Genomic DNA, 13,005 nt, shown 5'->3' with positions numbered 1-13,005 from the left:
CCCCTATGCTAGTGTTGTGAGATCAGCTGCTATGTAAACCTAGAGTTTCTCTGTTTCTCAGTGCTGGTATACTCAGCTTGATTAAACTATGATTTCTCACAGGACTCAAAAAGCTATTCAGGTTGCATTACATTTTTTCAAATTCAGGGAGAGCTCAGTCTTTTCTGCTTTGTGCTGACATATGCAGATGCTTTTCTCTTCAGATCTTTTCAGCAGGACTAATTTCTTGGCTGTAGAGTATTCAGCATAAAGAATGTTTGAAGTATGCAACCAGAGATGGGAATTGTGGCTTAGCTGACTGTGTATCAGTAATAATACTAAGGTTAGCATTTAGGATAAGTCTTTGTACAGGGAGGACACTCAGTTATTTTCCTGCCTATGGCAGACATTTTAATTTGAAGCATTAAAGAATGATGAAAGCTAGTATATTTTTACAGCTGCATTTTTATTCTAGTTTGTGAATGACTATGGTGTATAAATAATGGCATAACTCAACATAATGCAAACAAGCCGCAAACTGAGTGGTGTTTCAGCTGCACGGATACACTTGCTTCCTATCCTACCACAGTGGGCATATCACTGGTTTGTATTTGGGTTCTCATTTTAGGCACAGGTGAAGGACTTCTCCTGTCTTTTCCATTTAGGAGAACAGTGCAAGTTTAAAAGCTGACAATCTCATCTCACAACAATAAGCACCAAAAGCAGGATCCAATAATGCTTAGTGCGCAGCAACAGGTTGCTCTAACATTAAAGGCCTGGCGGGGGGGCATACTGAGGCTGCTTTTTCTGCCATTTGTGATACTTGGAAAAATAGCTGCCACCTCAGCTACTGCTACTGATTCTTTTCCCCTTTTTAAAATCAGTGATTCCCAACCTTTTTGAGTGAAAGCCCCACTAGTTAACACTAGGTAAAACATAAACCCCCCCACCTTCACTCTCACTGACCATAAATACATATAACCCCTATAAAAATATAATGATAATAATAACAACACTAAATTACATTAATAATAATGAATAATAAATTACTCTTACCTGAGTTAGAAGCTAAGCCTTCCCTGGTGCAGCCACCACAGCATGCCCCATGTGGCTCCGACTCTTCCCGTCTCTAATGGACTGAGGGTAGTGGAGACGGGCCCTGGTGGGTTGGCCGAGGCTACTCCAGGCCCCTAGTGGCATGGAGCTGCTCCTCTCCAGCTGGCCGCTGGGCTGCGGGGAGGGGAGAGGCTGCTCCTCCGCTCAGGCTGGCGTGGAGCTTGGAGGGCTAAATGACCTCAATATTACTGAAGCCTCATTGACCCCCTGTAATCTTTGGTGCTCTCCCCCCCAGGGGGTCCCACTCCCCAGATTGAGAATCGTTGTTTCAAATTATGGAACAACAGGCTCAACATGGGATTTCAACATGCCAAGATAAAAATCAATTTTAATCCCCCAAAGCAAATCCGGATAGCATTCTGGGGGAAGCCTACAAATTAATGAGGCATGAGTGTGCAACTCTACCCTGCACTGCAGCATGAATACAGGAAGATTGAAAGATGGTATTTCCTACCTCTTCGTCTGAGTTTTGAAATGTGCTGCTGTTTTACATATATAACTATCAACATTATATTAAAAGGAAAGACTAATTTTCTTTGCATTAATTAGATTCACTAGCTGTGGCCTTAAATGGGCAACTGCTTTCGCATTTGCAATATTGCAGGCACTATTGGTGTAATTTCAATGTCAGCAAATATGGGACTCAGACCCATTCAGGTATTTAGCATCTAGATGTCATCAGTTGCATCCACAAATAACTGTAGGTTCAAATAAAGAGGCTTGGATGTCAAAATCTAGCTCAATATGTATGTTCAGGGATGTTCTCATTCCACCTCTTGGAATGAGAAAACGTGCACCTCTGAATCTGAAGAAAAGCCTGTGCTTAGCATACAGCAGAAATTGTTTAATTTTTTTTTCTTTGCTAAAACTTACCCTTGCCCTGTAATGTTCCTACGTTTAGACCTTGGGTTATGTCCTGGGAAAGTGCCTATTACACAAATTAAACTTGCCTGGAAAATTAAAGTGCTTGTAGAACTAGGATTTTGTTTTGTTTTTAAGTTTCACTTTGCAAGTTGCCACTACTTTTTCCCTGAGACCAGCTTAACTCCTGTTACTTTCCCTCCCTCCCACCACTGTTCCTCCTGGATATGTGCACTCCTTCCTCACTAGATAACAGCTGAAAAACCTTTATGCACACCTAGGGATCTAGCCAACTGAATACAGATTTAATGTATTTTAGATTGAAGATTCATGTTCCCCCACTGTTCTGTTTATCTTACACCCCAGATAATACCTCCAGTATTTGTATTTCCCAGCAGAGCTCAATGTGTCACTCCATTTGTATACGGAAAATGTACTACATTACAGAGGCCCAATTTTCTTCAGTGCAGTGAAGGCTCTATCAGCTTTTTCCATTCTAAATGTTTCAATTCAGGTTTCTTAAGCTCTGCTGTAAAATTTTACTCTGGGACACAACCACTCATCCCAGGAGCAATTTATTTCTACAAAGCTTAGGGGAAAATCCATTCAACCATTTTTAAATTATAACTGTATATTGAAGGGATTCTGTAATTTTTAAATCAAACTGATTTTTAAATTAAATGTTGGAGACAGTTCTACCATTGCACCGTAGAACTAAAGAGTAACTTCACTGAGTAATGTAAAGCTGGCATAAGCAAGCCTCTTAATCTTTCCTTTTGGGGTTATTTAAAAACACACAGTTTGACTAGATGGCTCAATGAACTTGAAGGGACATGTTCTCTGGTGTAAATGGATACTGTGACAATTGGAGCCGCTCTGTATTAATTTATTAACTGTGTTGTCCTAGTTATTGGGATGTTTACTCTAGAAATATGTTGGTTTAGTTTAATCGTGGGGTTTGCTAGGAAAAAACAGGCAGGAAGGGAAACGATGGTTCATAAGCCATCCCTTGGTAAAAACTTGAGGGTTGTTAACAGACAATTCCTGAACTATTATCTTTGTAAACTCTAGCTCGTGGCTCCAGCCAACTTATGAAACGGATTTTGATGAGCAGGGCCAAGGCCTGGGACCTAGATGATCCAAACTGTTTAATACAGAATACTCTCTAAGAGAAGAGTTGTTTATTCAATAAGACCAGTCTGACCCGCAACCCACTTTGGGTATCTGAGGAAGTTAGATCTGCATGCAAAATACATACGTGGAAATAGCACTGAAATTCTCACTGAACCTCTGAAAAATCAGAAATTTCAACATTAAAGAAGTCTTACTCAGCATTCCCTGGCATCTGAAACGTGAAACTTGGACTGGCTATTCAGCTGCTGCAGTGTATATTTTCCTCAGACTCTCACTAACCATCAGCTCTGTTCAAGCAGGATGATCCCAGGTTGTCCCACAGTAGCAAGGGCATGATCTTGCCCATAGTTAGTACAATCAAGGCCATAGGTAACAAAGTTCAATTTTGCACCCACTATACTCATGGAGGTAGCTAAACTAGAAGTGGGAGTAAGGAAGGGAATTATCTCCAGGGCTGGACAGTTCTATTTTTTTGGTGGGGGGGGGGGCTCAAATCCTGGTTGGCTATGAACCCTCCCAGGTCAGCCCATTTGTTTTAAAGATGGCACCTGATAGCTCTCAGTCCTCCTTACCAGAGCTGGAATTGGCACCATTGCATCCTTGAGCCAGGCCGATTTACTGCCACTGGGGGTCCATAACTTGGTTTGTGTCCTTTTATTATGGTACCACCCTGGAAGTGAATCTGGCCATTAATTAATGAGCATTTGTGGAGCAATTTAGGATCCATCATGATTACCACTTCTACTGCATAAATATAAGATCATTATTATTTTAACTAGCAAGGCAAAATATGTCTCAAACTGGGAACCCCTAAGGGATTATGGGAAGCTAGGGAGATTTATCAAACTTTTCCTTAAGCTCAGAAAAGGTTTCAGTTCTTTTTCAGGGATGCATGAAGGTTTGAGCCAATTTTTTACACTGGAGAAACTGGGTTGCTATCCTCCCCAACTTGTGTCCAAACCTGCCCTCAGGGATGTTTCCCAAGTGTCTGGAGATGGTGTGGAATTATTATGCAGAGACTGACGTGCCTGGAGGAAATGACAAGAAACGTGTTTGTTTTTAAAGGCTCCTATGGGCAGTGGTGTCACTAGCACCTGTGAGTTCTCCCCTCTTGTGTGTCTGTATCTTAGCACATAAGCACCTCAAGTTTGAAAAAAACCATATAATCCACCATCCCTTTGTCACAGCCTAAAGGGTGTATTGCTAAAGGCAAAAGATAGAAAGCTGTGACCAAGGAAGAGAGTGATTTGTGCATAATGAAACAAGATTAGAATGTATGGGTGTCAAGATGCAGAAATCAAGACAGTTTTCCTGACTAACACCTCCAATAATCACATTTTTGTTGAATATGGCTTAAAGTTATTGACTTGCACTTCTAAAAGTATACTGAGGTAACTTCATAAACCCTTATCCTACTTTCAGTTAAACGGTAGAGTTTACTGATGGGGAAACTGGAATTATAGTTTTGTTGAACTAGTGACACTGCAGTTTTAATTTTCATATGAATTACAATGAAGACTTACACAGTAGTGTGTGAGTAAAGTTTAAACCCTTCAAAAGTCAACACCTTTAGAAATGACAGCTCCTCCTCTTTTATACAAGGGAGGGAAAAACCAATACACCTACTTAAGACTCTACTGCAAAAGTCACCTCTGATACCCAACTAATTATCATTCTATTTTCAATATGCAAAGGTTAATGTGCTGCAAGTGGCTGACAAGCACAATCCTTAAAATCCCTGAAGCCTAGAGCTGTAATAAAATGGGATAATTTTCAATAGAAATCAACCTCTTATTGACAGCTGCTGGATGCAACACAGCAATAATCAGCATGTTTATTAATGTATTTCATCATTTGCTTCTTTAGCTTTAAAACAACTGCGTTTTTCTTTCTTGTACAGTGTTTTGTAATCTTCAATTCAAAAACCAACTATAAAACAGTTAATTTATAGATCCAATTCCCAGTTGCTCTGAAAGATTCCATTCTGGAGTACGTTCATAGCTGCGCACAGACATATTCTGTATAATGTACTGAACTAACCTGTTCTTTTGAGAAAAAGTGCAATTGTCAGTACTCCCCAAGGAAGAAGAGAGTTGAGGTGGAAGTCTTGCAGAGAAATGTGTGGACTTATTAGAAGCTTTTATTTATTTTTGTATTGCTCTTTGTTTGGAGTTGGAATTTTTTTCTCTCTTCTTTCATGCTGATGTTACCTTTCTTTGAGTACAAGAAAAAGGATTGGGAATAGAAGGAGCTATTGAGAGAATTAAATCAGAGAAAAAGCTCCCAGTGGTCATAGAATCAGAGAATATTAGGGTTGGTAGGGACCTCAGGAGGTCATCTAGTCCAATCCCCTATTCAAAGCAGGACCAACCCCAACTAAATCATGACCAGCCGGGGATTTGTCCCGCCGGGCCTTAAAAACCTCTCAGGATGGAGACTCCACCATCTCCCTAGGTAACCCATTCCAGTGCTTCACCACCCTCCTAGTGAAAAACTTTTTCCTAATATCCATCCTAGACCTCTCCCCACTGCAACTTGAGACTATTGCTCCTAGTTCTGTCATCGACCACCACTGAAAACAGCCTAGCTCCATCCTCCCTGGAACCCCCTTTCAGGTAGTTAAAGGCTGCTATCAAATCCCTCCTCATTCTTCTCTTCTGAAGACTAAACAAACCTAATTCCCTGAGCCTCTCCTCATAAGTCATGTGCTCCAGCCCCCTAATCATTTTTGTTGCCCTCTGTTGGACTCCTTCCAATTTTGTTAACATTCTTTCTGTAGTGAGGGGCCCAAAACTGGACACAGTACTCCAAATGAGGCCTCCCCACTGCCGAATAGACCACATTACTATATGGTCATATGTTAACGATGATCACAATGAACATTATTGCTGCCACTCTCCAAGCTTTTTCTAAATTCTTTTTATTATTATAGTAAGAACACTATTTATCATTTTATAGTGCCCAAAAGTGTTCTAGGTGCTTCACACCCTTGAGTCTTGAGGCTAGGGACAGTAGCTTTCTATCTGATTTCAAGACCCAATATAACTGAGGATGACAATAAGAAGGGAGGGGAGGAATTGTGAAGAGCTGAGAGCTGCAGAATGATCATGTGATCAATGATAGGGTGACAAGAGGTCCCGATTTTTTACGGACAGTCCTGATATTCGGGGCTTTATCTTATATAGGCGCCTATTACCCACCCACCCCTACACCCCCTGTCCCGATTTTTCACACTTGCTATCTGGTTTCCCTAATCAATGATCATGTGCTTGATCAGTTTAGGCAGCTGCATATTCAATTAATTTATTTAGAAGAAGGATGCTGAGTAAGATAACATATATATTTGACTTATTTATTGTAGGCATCCTAGAGAATTTGAATTTTCGAGAGGAATTTAAATGACGAGGGAATGGTCCCTTAGAGACCCAATGTAGGAAGAGCCTTCCTCAAAGTGTATTGCCTTAAAGTTTACAGTTACTTTGGCTGTGTTCTTACATTTTTACTCATTTCTGACTCATTTCTTCTATATGATTTCTTGACATTTTATTTTCATTTCCAGTATTCATAAGGCACCAGGATTCCTCCAACTTTAATTTCTGTCTAAAACAGTGCTTTGCAGTTGGATTTTAGAGTGACAGTGGAAATAGAGGAATCTCAGAACTCCACAGTTAGTCTTTCTGTGCTTGTTTCTCTATAGGGAATGACTGATGACATAATTTAAGAAGCATCAACCTATTACCTGATCATCCTGTATGCCAGAGAGCTCTCACTGCTATAATTATCAGACTGTCAGTTTGTTAGCACAGAGTTTATCTTAAAAGTCTCAAAGGGTTGCCCATAGGTGCCAACTCGATGGGTGCTGAGGGGCTGAGGCACCCACAGAAGAAAATTACCATCTGCCGGGATTCGGATGATAGCTGGTGGCAGGCAACCGGCAGCTCTTTCACACAGGCAACTGCAGATGCTGTTTGGCATGCTCTGCCTGCCCATCAGCTGTTGATTGCACCCATTAGCTGTTAATTGGTTTAATGTGTTTTATGGGCACCTCCCTGCTCCAGCAGGGGCTGAGTCATTGAATCACAGCACAGCCCCCAGGGACACGGGTGGGGGATGGGTCCTCCTAAGTCATGCCCTCCCCCCCCCCCCCCCCCAGCACTGTCTGTGTAACAGAAAAATAAAGGCTTAAGGACAGGGTTAGGTCGTGTGGTCGTCCTAGGTCACATTAGCACACAGGGCTGACCAGCTCCTGCTGCTGCTCACTTGGCGGGGAAACACTGGGTCACCCGGCACCTCTCTCCAACTGCCTCCCCTCCTGCCTGCATGAATATGCCTGGTGAGCAGACAGCATCTGTGGCTGCAGCCTGCAGCTCCCCTCCCGGCACCCTCCTAGGCTCCCAGCCAGGCTCCAGGTCAGACTCCAAGCAGCAGGTAAGTCCCAGCAAAGGGAACCCGACTACTAGGCTAGGACTAGAAGGCTGAGTGCACAGTGGTGGCCAATCTGGGGCCACTGGAAAATTGGGCACTGGCTGGCACCCCCAGCAGCAGACGTCCAAGGATGGGTGGGGGGAACTAAGCCCTGGGCCCCCAGAGATCGCTGGCAGAAGCTGAGAGGGTGCAGGGAAAAAAGCCCCACCAGCTGCTGAATATGAAGCCATTCCGAGGGTGGGGGGGGGAGCTGGACCCAACCCCCCTGGCCCCGGCAGAAGCCGGGAGGGGAAACTAAGCCCTGGCCCCTGGCAGAAGCCAGGCAGGCAGGGGGAAAGGCCCCATAGGGAAGCTACCCAGGGTGGGGAGCTGGACCTGACCACTGGCCCTGGCAGAAGCCAGGCAGGGGCACCCACCGGTGAAACCAAAAGTCAGCACCTATGGTTGCAACAATAAATATGACAACAAAGTTTTCACTGGAATCTGGATTATTTGGCAGTGAAATACTGCCATGAAGAAGACTAAAGCTCAGAAAGGGCTTCAAGATTTCTGTGCTTTGTTTCTGGGCCTGTCTGTAACAGAGCTCTGGGGCTTTACAGGATGTAATGGGAAAGCTTCTCTGCATTGTAAATGAATTTGGTTTTATGTACTTTCTTTCATGGGTATAAAAGTTTTTACATAACAAGATGTTATCCAGAATAATCTGGTAATTGAGTGACTCTGTAGCCCTTGTTTTAGCCTTGAATCTTCAAATGGACTGAGGCCCCACATGCATTTCTTTGGACTCAATTTTCAATTTTCATTTTTTCTTGAAAAAATTAAACATTTTTCTAAACATTTTTGAAAGAGTCCAACAAATTTTTGGTTTGTTTTATTCTATTTTCAGAAAATACTTACCATTTTGTCACTAGCTGTACTCATAAGATATCTAGCACCATGGACAAAATCTGAAAAGTAATCTCCCTCTGTTTTTAAAGCTAACCTGGAACCCAAACCATAGGGAATGTGCAGTAGGGGATATGAATCCAGGTCCTCGCCACTGAAATTCTGAACAGGTAGAATTTGAGGTTCTGGTTTGAGCCCATATCTATTTTTGAGTGGGTATGGAGAGATCAAAACTCTTCCCAATATATTACGAGGTTCATCACAGATATAAAACAATGCTTTCCTCTTAATATTCCTAAATAAAAACAAGCCCCCATTTTTCTAATCTTTCATGGATTTCTGATTCTCATTTACTCATTTCCCAGTTTTATTTCTGCTTTATTTCTCAAGCCACTCAGTCAGAAAGTCATTGCACAAAGTTGTTTTCTAAATCATCAACTGAAGATGCACGTGCTATTTTTTTAATTTGGGACTCAGAAATCCCATTCTATTCTATTCTATTCTATTCTATTCTATTCTATTCTATTCTCTGCATTTTATTTGTAGTTCTCTCACTGGCCTTCTGGGTGACCTTTGGGCAAGTCACTTCACCTCTCTGTGCTTCAGTTTCTCCATCTGTAAAATGGGACTGAAGATACTTGCCTCCTTTGTAAAGTGATTTGAGATCTATAGAAGAGTGAGGTATAATTATCGTTATCTATTGTTTGTTATTACATACAACATATGGTTTTAGGCATCTACCTAACATTACTCAGAGCTAATAATAATTTTCTCATTGGCAGGAAAAGAAATGGAGGACAGGAAGATTGACTTAATGTTTCTTTTAAAGAAGGTCATTTTAGCCATTTATTCCTTATCTCTTCACCCTTCCTTCACTTGGCCCAGCTTTTTCTTGTTATTTTAGCTATAGGCATTCAAGCCAAGTAATAATAATAATGGTGCTTTACATTTCCAGAGTTGTACAAACATTAACTAACTGATCTTCTCAAAATCTCTATGAGATGCGTAGGTATTATCATCAACATTGTATAGATAAGGTATAGATGATTTACCGAAGGCCACAGGTGAGTCAATGCAGAGATGGAATTAAAACTCAGGAATTCTTAGCTCTCATCCCTCTTCTCCAGTCACAACATCATGCTATTCTCCATGAGCCCAATTTACTGCTCACTGAATTCAATAGGAGTGCTCCCATTGATGTCAGTGGGGATTGGACCCCATCTTTGTACCACATTTCCTTGCATGACCAGCTCCCAGATTTCTACATTGGTTAAAAAGGACACACTTTCAAGCGTAGTCTCTAAATGTGTAACTGCAATGGGTTGTGTGCATATTCCGTCCCATGTTCACATAAACAAATGGCACTTGCATCAGGACTGGTTGAAAATTTCCCATCAAAACTGTTTATGTGGTGGAAAATTGGAGTTTTGATTAAGCAAAACTTTTCACAAAAAGGCTCTGCTTTCCACAGAAAATGTCGGTATTACGTCAAAATATTGACAACCAAAATATTTTCATTCAAAATGGCACTGCAGTATGGATATGTCTGCACTGGAATCTGGATGTATGATTGCAGCACATGTAAACAGCCCTGAGCTAGCATTAATGTGACTGGCACAAGTACCAATAGCACTGAAGTTGCAGCAGCACAGGCTTAACTACAGGCTGTAGAAGCCTGCCTATAACTCTGGGTAATTATTCAGGCAGAGAGACTGTACTGAAGCCCTCTATAGGCTAGAGTCTCTGCTCAGAAAAGATCTTCCACGATACACCACTTTCTCCCCTTTTGGTGAGGAGAATGGGTGCATGATAAGAGTCTCTAGTGTGGTGCATCAGGGAGATAGTAGATCAAGCAGGGAGTCAATAGACAAGAATGGGAGCATGAAACACTCAAAGTACAACCCTCATGAGGCACTGAGGTGCAATTCAAAAACAAATTTATTTTTTTTGGCCAAACTATTTCACAAAAATCTAGACATTTTCTGTAGGCACGCCTCGCATTCCCATTTACCAACCAGCTCTAATTTGCATATGCTTACAGATTGGGTGTTAGCCACCCATCTGTCCAAAAAGCTAAATTGTGCAATATTTACCCAGGTTGATAAGTATTATTCAGATGACTAGTCCCACTGGTCAATACCTACATTGGCATATAAAAAATGTGGTTTATAGAGTGTATATAAATGGCAGATGCAAATTCGGAGACTGTCTTTCGAAAATGAAGCCCAAAGATTTTAACTGGTATATAAATGACAGAAGACATATTGGGAAATCTAATAATTTATCTTTTTTGAGAGTACTAACCCCCTCTCAATAGCAAATTCAGAAATGAAGTTTTCTCTTGTCTAAAAATGGCCCAGTTGTGCAATGCTGAAGATATAATTCATGATGGAATAGATTTTCAAATTTATGTGCAATACATTTTTATAACAGTATTATCTTCCTCTCTCTAGGCCATTTTCCAATACAACTGGAATATAAAAGACAAAAAGAAATGTTCTCCCTTTCAAAGAAGAGCTGTTTCTCTCTCTCTCAAGTTTAGGTCAATAGGTATTGTTAAATCCATCCAACTAGTGTTATAGAGCTGTAAACTCCCCTCTTTCGCTTACAGAGCTTTGTTTTCACAGACCTTGTAGCAACCTTCTCAGCTTACAATGCAGGGGAAAATGTAACATTTGGGGATCAAGTTGTTTTGCCTTAGAGAGAGACTATTGATTAAATAAATTCTACTCCTGACTGATGAGATCAAATGTAAAGCTGGAGGATACAACCTTTCTTTAACTTAAAAGAGGCTAAAACTAAAGAGTGAGTAAGAAAAAAGGAAAATAATGATGAACACAAAACAAACTTCCTCTTACAGACTTCTTAGCACATGACCCTGAAGAGTTCCATCTGAGGAAGCAGACAGCACTAAGAACACAAACTGGGGGGAGGTCATCATAACTATAACTGGAAACTTGAAGCTATCTGAATAAAAAAACTCTGAGCTCTTACTTATAGGAGCAGTTGATATTCAGCTAGTCACTTGAGGGCAACTTCAAACTGTGGGGAAAATTTCTAATCACTTTAGCTGCTTCTGCACAGATTTCTAAGGAAAACATTCATGAAAGCGCTTACAGTGAGAACCAACGGGCTGTAACTCCTCAACCTCATTAGCTGTTTATATTATTTAATGGAATATTTTTAGATGATTTTGAATATAGGCTCAATTTATAAAAAGAGGAAATAATTAAGTCATAAGTATATGTATTCCATATGATTTAGAAGGTATCGTTTTGGAGATATGATAGCCAAAGAAGTGTTAAAGAAAATTTTAAAAACTCAGTGCACCGGAAAATTTAAAACACCATGTGTTGGATTCTCAGCTAATGTAAATTGTCTTGCCTCCATTAAAGTCAATGAAGATAATGGAGCTATGCCAATTTACACTAGCTGAGAATCTGGCCCCATAACTTGAATTCTTCTTTTGATTCCTCCACACCCTCTCAATTTGTCAGAAATATTCTGTCCTGAGATGATATTCAGCATGTTTTGTTTTGGATGGATGGATTTCTTGCAGAAGAAGTTGTGAGGAAGGGGTTGAAAGTCAGGATTAAAATGGGCATCTTGCTTCAGCCTTAACTGAATTCTTGGTACTGTTTACATTTCATATATATATGTGAAGACATGCTCCTCAGGGTATCATCATAAAACATGCATAATCTACTGAGGACTGATGCGCCAGCTAAAGTGACCATGGTTGATGGCGTTGCGCCAGGCATAACAGAGTGAAATTTTCAGACCTGGCTCAATCCTGTGAACCCACAAATCCCTGCAGTAACCCCATGGGTGGTGTCAGATAGGGTTGGATCATGCACCCCTTCACACATGGATGAAGTGTTTGAGAGCACAGTGTGCTGGGGTGTTTTTGTCCATCCTGGTGACATGGCTGAAGAGAACACAACGCCACGTTTGAAAACAATGAGAGATTGACAGAAAGCCAGGTTTCTGCAAGATTATGGTATTTTGCACAAGGCCAAACCACTTTATGCTCAGGATGTGGTGCTGACAGTGTATATGGAATTCCCCTAGCTTCTCCAAGTCTGCCTGTAAGACGGTGCAGGTTTCTGACCTGTTTAGCAAAACAGGTAGTATACAGATCTGATAGATCAGGAAATTTGCCTCAGCTCAAAGACTTTTTGTGTCCATACGTGAGACATGTACTTCATGCAGGATGCAGTGAGACCTATTCATAGAAGAATATCCAGTTTGCTGCTACAATTTGGACTCCACTTGTAGTCTAGGTATATGAACTCATCAAAACCCTCCACAGTACTCCACTCTGCCCACACTGGGTGTACTGATAGCCCACCTCTGAGGTTCTGGACCTGGGTCTGCTGCCATGAGACATGGGTGGCATCTTCGGGATGTTGGAAGGCAGGGGTGAATTTCTTTGACTTCTCACTGCCTACCTCACTAATTCACACTTCATTGCTTTTCTGTGCTCAGAGTAACTTTGCCTTCCAAAGATACTGAAAGCAGGACAGTGGGGATGACCGCTCCAAGAAGTGAGTAAAGCAGAATGCAAAGGAAAAGGAGGCAGCGTCTGCACTGTACATTTGTCAC

This window comes from Emydura macquarii, unplaced genomic scaffold (genome assembly GCF_026122565.2).
Source record: "Emydura macquarii macquarii isolate MOO-44397 ecotype Brisbane River unplaced genomic scaffold, CSIRO-AGI_Emac_v2 contig_2897, whole genome shotgun sequence".
NCBI lineage: Eukaryota > Metazoa > Chordata > Testudines > Chelidae > Emydura > Emydura macquarii.
This window is presented reverse-complemented; position numbering follows the sequence as displayed.